Source organism: Ipomoea nil, unplaced genomic scaffold, assembly GCF_001879475.1.
Source record: "Ipomoea nil cultivar Tokyo-kokei standard unplaced genomic scaffold, Asagao_1.1 scaffold0688, whole genome shotgun sequence".
NCBI lineage: Eukaryota > Viridiplantae > Streptophyta > Magnoliopsida > Solanales > Convolvulaceae > Ipomoea > Ipomoea nil.
Window position 1 is genome coordinate 1,237,091 of NW_017617116.1, and position 13,283 is coordinate 1,250,373.

Sequence of the window (13,283 nt, forward strand, 5' to 3'; positions counted from 1 at the left end):
CAATATATATTATAAGTAACAATTTATTTATTTTAAAGTGGTATTAAAATTTTTGTAATAAGTACTACGATTTCTATCATAAGTAACAAACACTTATCTTAAGATTTATAAGACGATCTCACACAAATATAGCTCATACAAATATTATTACTAAAAAATACTTTTCGTTTATATATAATTATTAATATTTAATAAGACATTGCTATAAAATAAATTCATGTTCTCAAAAGACATTTTACATATTATCAACTAAAGTTAATAGCTAACTTTAGGAAGGCAATAGTCATGCCATGGATCCGGGTCCACATTGTAAGGTAGACCAAAGTCAAAATACACAATTTATATGTTGAATGTTCACAATTTACATACTGAATGTTCACAATTCAAATTGTGAACTTTCAGTATCTAAATATTGAACATTCAGTATATAAATTGTGTATTTTTGAACCTGGATCCATAGAATAGTTTGTCTTAATTAGGAAGGCATCAATTATACTGTGGACCGCGGTCCTAATACGGCGTCGTTTCTTTAAGTAAATAAACAGCTGCCGTTACAGCTTAACGGAGCGCGTATTTTTGGTGTATTAATTACCAAATGAAACTACAGTGTATCTAAACTGACACTGCCTCACGTATTATTTTTATTATTATCAAATGAAACTGCAATTGAATTGAAATGAAACTGCAGTTGTGTTGAAATGAAACTGAATAACAATTTCACATATTTGAGTGTATATTGTCCAGCGAAACTGTAGTTATATCAAAAATGATACTGTAGTTGTGATGAAATGAAACTTCAGTGTATATAAAATGAAACTGAATAACATTTCACATATTTGAGTGTATATTGTGCAATGAAACTGTAGTTATATCGAAATGATAATGTAGTTGTGTTGTAATGAAACTATAGTGTATATAAAATGAAATTGAATAACAGTTTCACATATTTGAGTGTATAATATCGAATGAAACTGTAGTTATATCAAAATGAAACTGTAGTTGTATCGAAATGAAACTGTAGTTGTGTTGAAATGAAACTGTAGTGTATACAAAATGAAACTGAATATGTTATACAATTAAAGTTACTTTTTTTGCGGATGTCACGGAACGGCGCAGAACATATGATGTTCCTTTTCATTAAAAGAAACGACACAGTTTTGATGCCTGGATCACAAACATTGTGGACCGCGATCGACAATATAATTTGCCTTAGGAAGGCCACAATTATATTGTGGACCATGGTCCATAAACCGACAGACACTATAGTGTATCTAAACTGATACTGTCTCACGTATTATTTTTATTATATTATCAAATGAAACTGCAATTGAATTGAAATGAAACTGTAGTTATGTTGAAATGAAATTGTAGTGTATACAAAATGAAACTGAATAATAATTTCACATATTTGAATGTATATTGTCCATCAAAACTGTAATTATATCAAAATGATAATATAATTGTGTTGAAATGAAACTGCAGTATACACCATGCATTGTGCATTCGGATGGACCTCATAATTTGCCCCTAGGAGGGAGTAGGCCAGATTCTTATAAAGGGCCTATAGCCCGGACTGGACTCACCTGTTTAAATAGAAGACGTTTAAACCTATTTAAAAACCTATTATATTAAATTGGCCCAAACTTATTAAAAGCTTAGCGTGTTAATTTATAAATATATGTATTATATTTTATTAGTTAATATAATACTTCAACACTAATTCCCGTTCCCCAATTTGGTATTCGGCGGTTACTGGGGGCTGGACTGCGACTCTGCGAGGCAATTTTGCGGGACTCCACCGTCTGCGGCGAGGCGGCGACCGATCAGCGAGGAGGCAGTGATCGATGGTGAGGTTAGTGGTTCTTACTCTTCTAGTGTAGCAGTGGTGTAGCCGTGTACTACTGTACTCTTGTAGCAGTGGCGGCCTTTGGTGTAGTCTGCTGCTGTCTGATCTGTGGCGGCGGAGGCTGCTGCCGCATCGGACGGTGGCGGCGGGGGCTGCTGCTGCCTCGGACGGTGATATTGTCACAACTCTAACACTCTCTAACTGTCCACGAGTTATGGATCACCTTGATGCTGGAACAAATAAAATTATGGCAAAAATTATAATTGAAAACATTATGAATAGGGAAACATGTGTGTCTACCGCTGACAAGGTACTGTCAGTGATTTACTTTTGTTTAAGTTGCTTTTGACGAATGTCATAGCAGTTGAATTTGTCATCCATTTTCAGGTTGAGGTTTTGTTTGAATTGATATAGGAGCTCATCAAAGTTTTGGATGAAAGTACTACAGAATGAGGTGCACATTAATTATTTCTTCAAATTGAATTCCTTGATTTTCCTATCAATGCTATTTATAGCACTTTTCTCAAATCAGTCCCAGTTCATTTATGCCTTCCAACACCAATTTGTAATGTTAATATTCTGATTAGTTGCTCTGAATAAATGACTTCTTGATTTTATGTTGGCACTGTTTTGACCGATAGCTAGGAAGATTTCAAGGAGGAACAAAATTCTGTTGCTGGACTAATACACATGCTTATAATGATGATTCAGAAGAGATGCTAAAGGTAATTTTTTTTTTTTTTTTTAATAAAAAGTTGTTCTATTTCTGCAATGGGAATGATGGTCATGGTGCGGAGATTGGTTTCAAAAGCATGAAAAGCAAACCAAAATGCACCTATATTTTTTACATGTATGCTTTAAAAGCCTTTAACATTAGGCCTTAAATAGGCTCAAAGCCTTTTTAGGACCTATTTTGAAGCCTTTTTAATGGTCAGCTGTAGGCTTTCGTCCCCTGCCCAAGCCCATGCTTTAGATTTCTATAGCAGGCCAAGTTTGGCTCAGCCTATTTCCACTCCTAGCTAACTTGGGGTTTGGTTGAATGGAAGAGACTCAACCATCCTTAACCAAACGTCAAAGATTCGCTCTTTAGCTTTGGATATGCAGCAGTCTTAAATCTCTAGACCAGTTGTCCCACCCATTACAAGTGAGTGGAGCCCCTAGGTAGTGCTGGCCTTTGTCCATATTCCAGCAAAAAGTTTCACAAATAAAAGGGCACCAGCTATCTCAGTGCAATTAAAAAATTGTGAGCAGAAAGAAATGGGGGAGCAAATGAAGAACTAAAACTTATTACATTCTTATTCCTAAACTCTAAGAAATAATAGGAAAATGCAGAGGTGGCCATCCATTGAGGAGAGAACATAAAACCTTGAAAAGTGGATTCCTATACTGGAACGTGTGGTGATGAGGGTCCTTCAGAGCAGTTGCAGTAAACTCCTGGCTTCTGCCACTGGGTTTGACTGATGAAGAAGAACATCACCCAATATTCTCTCATTTTTAAAGGTCCGTTTGGAAAGTAGGAAAACACTGAAAACTCGAAAAACATTTTTCAGAAATTATTTTACGGGTTTCCAAACGGACCCTAAATGTGGTCATATTTTCAGATTATCAGATTTGTAATTTGTTCAATTTTTTTTCTCTACATCCTTATAATTTTTGGCATGGGTGGTAACAGCTTACCCTAACAAGTGGTATCGGAGTCAGGTCACAGATTCGAGTCCTAGCAATAACATTTAAGAGTGGTTGGTCTTGGGAGGAGGAAATTGTTGGGAGTGATTGGTATCTGAACAATGTGATAGAACCTTGTAGTTGTCAAACAACTACCTCAAGTGTGTGAAGATAGTAATATCGATTTCATTTGTGTCCAATAGCGTATACCCTATATTCTCAAAGACTTCATCCTCTGTTGCGTCTATTCTGTCCATAATCTCCTTGATAGGGTTGTAATATAAGTGGTATAGGCTGGTCTTCTTTGTTCACTTGATCTCCCTTGAGAATTGGCAAATCATTTAAGCATCAATCCAAGTTAATTAAGCTCTTTTGGGATTGGGGGCAGTGCTGAATTTAGGAATTACAACATATGTTCCTTCAGATTGATCATCACCAATCTCAACAATGGTGGCTTGAGGTGCTTGTGCAGATGGTCTAATAATAAGTGCAAATTGAACAGTTGCTCCAATGGATGGAGCAGTTGTGTCGATCTCAACAGCTTGATTTTCTCCTATCTCTTGTTTAGTTTGGGAAAGAGTTGTCGAAATGAACCGGCGAGATGGGGCTTGCCAAAACCCACCATATGGTGGGGGCGGGCTATAATATGGGCCTAAAATGTGCCGCCCGCCTTGTCTTAAGCCCGCAAGTCTTGCCGGGGTCTGTCAAATTTAAAAAGTTTTAAATTTAAATAAAAATTAATATGCAAAGATTAATAAATGGATACTAAAATAAATTGAATAGTTTAAACATATATGAATGCATTTGTAATTTGTTGAACACAATAATAACTAATATAGTAAAAAGTCTTAATAAATAATCAAATACATATTATGTGAATTTATGAAGCAATAACAAATAATTTATACAATTGAAAGGAGTAGATTGCAATCCTAAAGTTAGGATGACATCATAACAGAACTAAAAATATCTTTAATGAAATTTTACAGAGTTTTTAATTGAGAAGAGATTTTGATTAATCAACTTGATTTGTAATTTTTTTCTAAGTACTTCATTTGTAAAACTTATTTAGGGTGTGTTTGGTTCGCACATAGGAATCGGAATCGGAATCGGAATGGGTATCAAATACTTGGTAATGGTAATGGGGTTTGATGAAAGTATTTAACATGTTTGGTAGTAGGGTGGAATGAGAATGGTTACTAATAGTAGTGTTTGAGAATGAATAAGGGAATGAAACCCTTATTTTATTTGGGTATGAGTTTTTCAATTGATGGGGTATTCGAAACCCATAGTAGTATTCTAAAAATCTATCAACCAAACAACAACAATCATTTTCATACCCATTCCTATGGGCAAAACCCACCAACCAAACACACCCTTAATATTATTGCAAGATAATGTACTTTTTAGTGTTAAATAGAAATTTAAATTTTAGAATTAGTTAGAAACAACAATCGTAGGATAGAGTTTCATAAACTTGCCACTTGATACTATAAAATTTAATAATTTCTATTACTGTTGAGAATGTGGTCCATAATTTATTGGCGAGATTTAACCAAGCCTCTGCCCCAAAACTATATGAGATTTGTAAGTTCAATAATTGGCTCACAGATTTTAAACACAATTGTTATACCATAGATCATGGTCACTTTACATTGTGAAACTGTTGAGTTTGTCTCATATATGGATTAGGAATAAGTGTTTGTCTCATACTAGGAGTAGGAGTGAAACGGGTAGACCTATTGTATAGGGATTGGATGCCTATAAATATATTGGTTGTGGGTCACCACTATCACCATCACTATGAATACGAGAATTATTTCACTCCCGTGGATGTAGGCACTTTGCCGAACCACGTAAATCTTGCTCTTATTTACCCTTTTTTGCCATTATTATTGTTTCTTGTTCTTGTTAATCTCAACAAATTGGTATCAGAGTATAGTTGAGATGGCTAGTTCAAGTACAAAATTCAAGGTATCAAAGTTTGATGGTATAAGGAATTTTGGGTTATGGCGGTCTAGGATAAAGGATTTGTTGGCATATCAGGGCCTTCTGAAAACCTTGAGGGCGGAAAATCCAGCAAATCTGAAAGAGCCTGATTGGAAGGAGTTGAAGAAGCAGGAAGCTACGGACGTGGTACATGCTGATGGCTCTTATTATAGTGAAGGTGATGTTCTAGCGGCAACTAGTAACAAGTTCGAACATTGTTTGGACTTGTTGGGCGTTTCTAGATGCTAGATGAGAAGGTGGTGACGGGCGCTGTGGTGTTGGGCAGCGCGGATACCAGGGGTCGCGGACCTGGTATGGGCTGGGCTTGTCATTAGTCTCGGCTGGTATCAATATGGGTCAATATTGGCTCGGTATGGGCTGGGCTTGTCATGAGTCACAGCTAGTATGGGCTGGGCTTTTGGCATGAGTCACGGCTGGTATGGGTCGAGCTTGTCACGAGTCACGGCTGGTATTGGTATGGGCCAGTATGGCACTGGCATGGGTCGGGCTTGGCATGAGTCACGGCTGGTATGGGTTGGGCTTGTCATGAGACATGGACCTGGTATGAGCCGCGCTTGGCAGGAGTCACGGCTGGTATGGGCGGACGCTTCAGAATGTAGCGATTCGTGAACATGCACGGGGAAACGTTTGATGCTGCGTGGTGCGTGTTGCTAACCAGTGGCAATTGCTGGTTAGTGGAGCATTGGGCAAGGCACACAGGTTTAGTGTGACTTTGCAGGGGCGCTGTTGTGTTGGGGCAGCGTGGATACCAGGAGGGGATATGGACCTGGTATGGGCCGGATGCAGGAAGTCAGCTGAACGGGGCAGTTAGCATGAGTCGCGGCAGTATAACAGGTCGACGGCTGAGGGGCGAATGGCTTGAAACAAAGCGGTTCGTGTACATGCACTGGGTAACGTTTGATGCTGCGTATGCATGTGGCTGGCTAGTTGGGATGAGCATGGTTGTTCCTACCCATGTGTATATGTGAGATAAGTTTTTTCTCTTAAGGGGCATAATTGTGAAGGTGGAGATGGTGAGATAAGTCTTTTCTCCTAAGGGACATATTTGCTAAGGTGGAGATTTGTTGAGTTATCTTTTTTCTCCTAAAGGACATATTTGCGAAGGTGGAGAAGTCTTTTCTCCTAAAGGGCATATATGTGAAGATGGAGATGGTGAGATAAGTCTTTTCTCCTAAAGAGCATATTCGTCAAGGTGGAAATTTGTTGAGTTATCTTTTCTCCTAAAGAACATATTCGCCAAGGTGGAGATTGTTGAGTTTGTCTCATATATGGATTAGGAATAAGTGTTTGTCTCATACTAGGAGTAGGAGTGAAACGAGTAGACCTATTGTATAAGGATTAGATGCCTATAAATATATTGGTTGTATCCCTAAAGGGTTGTGTCACCACTATCACCATCACAATGAATAAGAGAATCGTTTCACTCCCGTGGATGTAGGCATTTTGTCGAACCACGTAAATCTTGTCTTCTTTACCCTTTTTGCCATTATTATTTTTTGTTCTTGTTAATCTCAACAAATTAGTATCAGAGCACTGTTGAGATGGTCCGTTCAAGTACAAAATTCGAGGTATCAAAGTTTGATGGTACAGAGAATTTTGGGTTATGGCAATTTAGGGTAAAAGATTTGTTGGCACAACAAGGTCTTCTAAAAACCTTGAAGGCGGAAAAGCCATCTGATCTGGAAGAGGCTGATTGGAAGGAGTTGAAGAAGCAGAAAGCTACGGACGTGGTACATGCTGATGAATCTTATTATAGTGAAGGTGATGTTCTAGCGGAAACTAGTAACAAGTTCGAATATTGTTTGGACTTGTTGGGCGTTTCTAGATGCTAGATGAGAATGTGGTGAGGGGCGCTGTAGTGTTGGGCAGCGCGGATACCAGGAGGGGTCGTGGACCTGGTATCGGTGTAGGCCGGGCTTGGCATGAGTCACGACTAACACAGGTTGGGCTTGTCATGAGACATGGACCTGGTATTGGCCGGGCTTAGCATGAGCCACGGCTGGTACGGGTTGGGCTTGTCATGAGACATGGACCTGGTATGGGCCGGGATTGGCATGAGTCACGGCTGGTATGGGCGGACGCTTCAGGATGAAGCGGTTCATGAACATGCACTGGGAACGTTTGATGCTGCGTTGTGCGTGTTGCTAACTAGTGGCGATAGCTGGTTAGTGGAGCATTGGGCAAGGCACACGGGTTCAGTGTGACTTTGCAGGGGCGCTGTTATGTTAGAGGCAGCGTGGATACCAGGAGGGGATATGGATCTGGTATGGGTAGGGCTTGGCGTGAGTCAGGCTTGGTGTGACGGATTGCTTGGGACGAAGCAGTTCGTGAACATGCACAGGGAAACGTTTGATGCTGCATGGTGCGTGTTGCTAACCAGTGGCAACTACTGGTTAGTGGAGCATTGGGCAAGGCACACGGGTTTAGTGTGACTTTGCAGGGGCGCTGTTGTGTTAGGGGCAGCGTGGATACCAGGAGGGGACATGGACTTGGTATGGGCCGGATGCAGGAAGTCAGCTGAACGGGGCAGTTAGCATGAGTCGCGGCCGTATAACAGGTCGACGGCTGAGGGGCGAATGGCTTGGAACAAAGCGGTTCGTGTACATGCTGGAAAACGTTTGATGCTGAGTGGTGCATATGGCCGGCTAGTTGGGATAAACATGGTTGTTCCTACCCATGTGTATATGTGAGATAAGTTTTTTTTTTTTTTCTCCTAAGGGAAGGTGGAGATGGTAAGATAAGTCTTTTCTCCTAAAGAGCATATTCGTCAAGGTGGAGATTTGTTGAGTTATCTTTTTCTCCTAAAGGACATATTTGCGAAGGTGGAGAAGTCTTTTCTCCTAAAGGGCATATATGTGAAGGTGGAGATGGTGAGATAAGTCTTTTCTCCTAAAGAGCATATTCGTCAAGGTGGAGATTTGTTGAGTTATCTTTTCTCCTAAAGAACATATTCGCCAAGGTGGAGATTGTTGAGTTTGTCTCATATATGGATTAGGAATAAGTGTTTGTCTCATACTAGGAGTAGGAGTGAAACAAGTAGACCTATTGTATAAGGATTAGATGCCTATAAATATATTGGTTGTATCCCTATAGGTAGTGTCACCACTATCACCATCACTATGAATATAAGAATTCTTTCACTCCCGTGGATGTAGGCACCTTGCCAAACCACGTAAATCTTGCTCTTCTTTACCCTTTATGCCATTATTATTGCTTCATTGTTCTTGTTAATCTCAACAGAAACTTTGTCTAAAAGACCATTCAGGTTATGTACAATAATATTATAGTTGCTTATAATCAAACTCTGGTACTTGTGTTGAAAGTAGGGGCCAATCTACCACTAGGCTAGGAGGGATGTTGTGAACCAAATCATGATGTCCAAACCTGAGATTTTAAACTCATCTAGATCACCTATATGAGTTTAAGAAACCCTTTAGGTTGCTTCATAAAAATCTACTAATCTAAATCACTATACAGAAAAGCGATATTCACAAACATCTACTCCAAATGCAAATTCAAAATTGCTACTAAAGAAAGTGTACTAACTTAATAGAAGGGCTGTTTCAATAAAAATTGAGACCCTGTGTAATATTTTATTTTGGGGTTTTTTTTTTCAAATAATTTCTATATATAAAAATAATAGTTGTTCAAAAAGTTGAATCAATATTTTATAAAAAAGACATCTAAATTTCATTTAAAAGGTGACATGCGTCATGCATATTTAGATGTAAAATCATCTACAAAAATTTTGATATCAACTTCTTCCAAAAGCTCATTTTCAATGGAGATTAAAACTAATCCATTGAGTCTTTCTTGCAACATACTTGATCGTGAGTAAGATTTCAACAATTTTAACTTTGAAAAACTCCTTGGTCTATCATTTTGACAAATGTCATCTAAACAACTATCAACATTCATATTATTTTCATTGCCGCAATGATATCTATTATCGTTGTGCACACTATCATTTTTTATTTTTTTTTTTGAATCTCACAATCATCTTGATCTTCTATATGAAGATTATCATCTAACAATTTTTCTTGGCATCATCTTTTTGCACATCTATTTGAGTTTCTTTTGTAATGAAACTTTCAAGAGCTCTCTTTTGAGATTGAGTTAGTTGTTCAATTCTTCTCGCTTCTCAGGCCCAGATGAAAATTTTCTAAAAGACATAATTATAAAATCCTAAGAAAAAAAAAAAGAATTTATATAAAAATTCTATGAATAAATAATTAATAAAGAAACAAATTCTTGAATATATTATTCTGAAATTAGAATTATTAAGTCATGTTTATAAAACAATAAATAAAAATTGTAAAAAATACGTAATTTTAATTACCTGTTAAGAGAATTGAAGAACTTGAGAGTTTGTGTGCTACACTGGAGATTTGGGAATTCCGTTAGTGTATTGTGTAGCCGTGTTGACTGCAAAGAGAGCAGGAGGAAAACATGTGAATCATATATTAATATTGCGAATTGGGAATATTAGGGTTGCGCTAGGGTACTGGTACATATTTTATAGGTTTGCGAATTGGCAATGTCCGACTAATTGAGAATTGGGATTAGGAAATATATATATATATATATATATATATATATATATATATATATATATAGTTTTTTTTAGGTTTTTAAAGTAATTGTCAATCAGGCTCAATTTCACCTTATCAAAAATTGACTTAATCTCCATGCACATAGTCTGAAATCTTATATATATATAAAATTTGTTTCCCGTGCGGTTGTGCGGTCTTAAGGTGTGTGAGTTTTGTGTTTAAGGTGCGTGAGTGTGTACTTAATGTGAACAGTGTCGAAACTTAAGGTGCATGAGTTTTGTGATTGAGGTGCGTGAGGTTTGTACTTGAGGTGCGTAAGTTTGTGTTTAAGGTGCATGTGTTTTGTGACGTGCGCGAGATTTGTGTTCTTAATGTGAGTAGTTGTTGAAACTTGAGGTGCATGAGTTTTGTGCTTAAGGTGCGTGAGTTTTGTGTTTTAGATGCTTGAGCTTTGTGCTCAAGGTGTTTTGGTTTGTGTTCTGGGGGTGTTTTGTTTGTGTGCTTAATATGTGTGTGTTTTGTACTTAAAGTGCGTCACTTTAATGCTTAACGTGCGTCCACCCGCACAACCGCACGGGATATATATATATATATATATATATATATATATATATATATATATATATATATATATATATATATATATATATATATATATATATATATATACCCCCAAAAATTGGGGGTTCTGTGCAATCGCCCATGATAGACATGCTTAGAGTCGGTCCTGCCTAATAGTAGTATATCTAACAATATAAGAGAAAATCTCATCACAATTTATCTGCTTTTGTTAAGAAAACCCTTCATGAGACTTGAATCTTTCTTCCATTTTTTTTTTCCTGATACTGGTGGCTTCTTCCTATAGACCCACTTGCACCGTAACTTTCTTGCCTTAAGGAAGTTGATCTACCTCCAAGTATGATTTTAGTGTAAAGACTCTTATCTCAATCATACGTGTCATACATTTATTTTTCTCCTAGCTAGAAATAACATCTTGAAGCATCTTGAAAGATAATTGGATCATTATTAGTAACAAGAAGTGCACAAGAGATCATATCACCAAATAATTCTGGTGACAATAATTATGCAAATCCTTTGAATTGGAACATGTTGTAGACGCTGAACTTGCTATAAATGAACATTTTATGTGGTTCAATATTGGGCCTATGTCCACAAAAGCGAAACTATATATATATATATATATATATATATATATATATATATATATATATATGGGAAAATAGCACTTTTTTCATGAATTATATACTTATTGAAAAAAATTAAAAATATTTATTGTTGAATTTTGACTATTTTAAAATAAAAAAATAAAATTTTAAAATTAAGACGATTTAAAATCGCGAATCGAATCCGGAACCGCCGATTCACGGTTCAGGATTCAATTTTTTCGATTCATAATTATAATAAACTGAAAATCAAATATTGGGTTCTGGATTTGAATCATAACCGGAAATTTTTAATTCGATTGCTATAGTGTCCGATTCAGTTCGAATCGAACCGTGGTCATCCCTACGTATACGCAATAATTTGTTGGAGAAGAAAAATAAATAAAATGTTTACTGTAAGGGTAGAAATGTCAATTTAATATATTATGGGGAAAATCGCCATTTTTAGAATAATTCAAGGGAGTAATGTGCTTACATGAATAATTTATGAGCAAAAAGTGCTATAAGTATATAACTTAGTGGAAAAAAGTATCATTTACCCTTTTTATTTTTTATTTTTTATTTTTTATTTTTTATTGTAATTATGGTCAAACATTCAGGGTTACAAGCAACATATTTATAAGAAACCTTAAACAAATACATGTACAAAAATACACATGTACTGTACTGCGGGGGCAGCCCAACCCACTCCGTTCCATTTAACATCAATCACCCTTTAATACATTTGGGAAATACACAATATGTAATTTAGATTTAACGTTAACATCAATCACCCTTTAATACATATGGGAAATACACATGTAATTTAGATTTAACGTTTTAATTTGGATAATGTGAATAATGTCTCATTCTAAATGATGTAAGTAACTTATATTGGGATATAAGTAAATTGTAAATGGATAAGATAGATGATGGTATGTAAAGTAAGAATAAAAAATACTAATATATATAATTATAGTGGTAGATAGATCAATGAGTCGATAAGGGTGAAAGTAGTAATAGGGATAGGCATGCCGTATGTGCAAGTAGGTGGTAGAGATAGATAAATAGATGGTGATTTAAAAGTTGGTCTTATTGGTTTGGATAGATCAAACAATTTAGGCTGATTTATTTTCTTGTGGTCTTTAGATTTCTTCAATATACAAGATTAAATAGTGATGGCATATTTCAATCGTTAGAATTCATATATTACCATCACATATATTTATTATGTAAGGGAATTTGAGTATATTAATTAATTATTTTTAGTAATTTAATTTTCACCAACTAAACAAAAAAAAAAAAAAAAAAAAAAAAAAGCTTAAGTGCAATTCCGTAGCATGAATCAAAACTGATTCTTCATGTTGCATTCTGACCTTCCATAAGTGTTGTTTCGGTGCACAAATCATAAAATTTTCTTCATCAAAACTTTTTTACAGGTTGCCTTCAAGTTATAAGTAATTAGTTGATGACGTGGAGGTGATTTGTTATTGACATGTTTTAATTTGTAGGGGTGGTAGCTATTTCATCACTTCGCTCTAATAAACTCAAAAATGAAATATGAAACCGAACTCTAAATACAATTCGCTTAAGGCATACCTGACCATGCTTAGGTGAGGGAGAAATTCCAAGGGTAAGGCCACCAACAGCAACAGAGGCAAGATGGGCAATAGCAACAGAGGCAATATCTGGAACAACTGGAACAAGAGGGAGGCCTACTTTTGCGGTTTATCCAACCAGTTCAGAATCATAAAATGGAACTTCGTCTAGTCGAAAGGCAAAATGAGTCCTTGTAGAAGCTGCTTGATCTACATATGCTTCAAGGTGAGGGATGCGTTTGATCTTGTTTAGCCTCCAACGGGAAGAAATCTTTCATCTGAAATAGGCAAGTTTAAGGGGGTTCCTATAAAAGCGGGAATCAGGCTCATAATCATAAGATGAATCGGCGTAATCGGCTTCTACTTCAGCTTCTAGGATTTGAAAAATCGAGAATAAAAATCATGTGAATTGCTGGATGCCTTGAAAGTTGCCGGCAGAACACTGCAT

The 13,283-nt window shown here is 36.5% G+C and overlaps 1 long non-coding RNA gene across 2 annotated transcripts; it reads left to right on the top strand.

The window, feature by feature from the left end:
• Positions 1-1,720: 1,720 nt before the first annotated feature.
• LOC109175283 lies at positions 1,721-12,844 on the top strand. 2 transcript variants are annotated; one of them, XR_002053269.1, is made up of 4 exons: positions 1,721-2,156; positions 2,234-2,300; positions 2,488-2,571; positions 12,677-12,844. It is a non-coding gene; the product is annotated as an uncharacterized LOC109175283 (long non-coding RNA). The 2 variants fall into 2 exon arrangements; XR_002053270.1 differs by having other exon boundaries at positions 1,721-1,852.
• Positions 12,845-13,283: the final 439 nt, after the last annotated feature.